Here is a 1,280-nt window from a genome sequence, read left to right on the forward strand (position 1 = left end):
TCCTTCCCCCTTGGCTACTGACTTCTACTGCCATTCAACCCAGGGTTTTTATAGTACTGCCTCTTCCTGTCAGCTGACTATCTGTCCCAGTTCTGCAGTTAACCCCTTCCTCCCCAGCCCTCTGTGCCCAGAAGGTTCTGGCCTTGTAGGGGTGCACTTTCTTCCTCATGACAGGGTTAGGGTGCCCTTTCACAGAGACTCTTCACCACCAGGCTTTGTCCACACCTCCACTACTCCCTGTCCACACTTCCACTACAACAGGCTGAGCTCCTGGAATGGGCCTTGCTCTCTTTAAGGGGAAGCAACACACCCCTGAGTCCCAGGCTGTGAATAAACTCACCTTTCTCAAGGCAGACAGCACTTCCTGGTCAAGTGCAATCCAGCCCACAGAGTCCTACTGCTAGGATGCCCAGGCCAACCCATTAGCAGCACTGAAGTCAGACAGTAGGCCAGGTTGTTTCTCCTGGAAACTCTCAGTCCTGCCTGCCTTTGCCCCTCTCATTCCTGCCTGCGCTGCATCCAGCGCCGAGGAAGATTGATGCTGCAGCTGGTCCCAGGTGGCAGAGGCAGCCTTCTCTCATCCGGTGTGCAGATCCAGGGGCCCAGTGGTGGGAGGTGGGGTGAGCCAGGGCTACACTCCACCTCCTGCTACCAGACTGAGCTCCGTGGGGCTGGCGGAGCCTCTTGGAGCACAGTCCTGGCTCTCCCCTGCCTCCTGCCACTGGGCTGTTTGGAACTCGAAACATTTCAAAACTTTCAAAATGTTTCAAGTGCCCTTATTTTGTTTTGAAGCTGTCCCGAAGCTTTTGGCTTTGTTTCAATGTAGCTGTTTCAAGCTCAAAATGCATCAAAACAGCTTCAAAACAAAACATGCAGTGACATTTTGCACAGCCCTATTCGCCATTATCCCAGAAGTATTACAAAACACGCTAAGCATAGACATATGGCAGAGCAGTAACAGGTTGTTTCATATCGTGCACATAGAAAGTGTGCTGGGGCAGGCCTGGCAAGACATATTTCATCCCAAGGCCTGTGCTTGAAATAGCTCTAAAATATATTAAAGTAACTTTGGTAGCAAAGTTAGTCATATAATAGGCTAGAGTCATAGCCATATCATTCACAGATAGGGAACCTTTGGGATTGTATAGGCTTATAATGGAGTGGATTATGCTTTCTGGGATAAACTCCTTGTAGACAGTGCCCCACTGTCTTGTAGACAAACCCTGCTGGTCCCTCACTCAGCCCCAAAGCCAACCCTGCTGGTGCCCCTCATTGACCCC

Source organism: Alligator sinensis, unplaced genomic scaffold (assembly GCF_000455745.1).
Source record: "Alligator sinensis unplaced genomic scaffold, ASM45574v1 scaffold687_1, whole genome shotgun sequence".
Lineage (NCBI taxonomy): Eukaryota > Metazoa > Chordata > Crocodylia > Alligatoridae > Alligator > Alligator sinensis.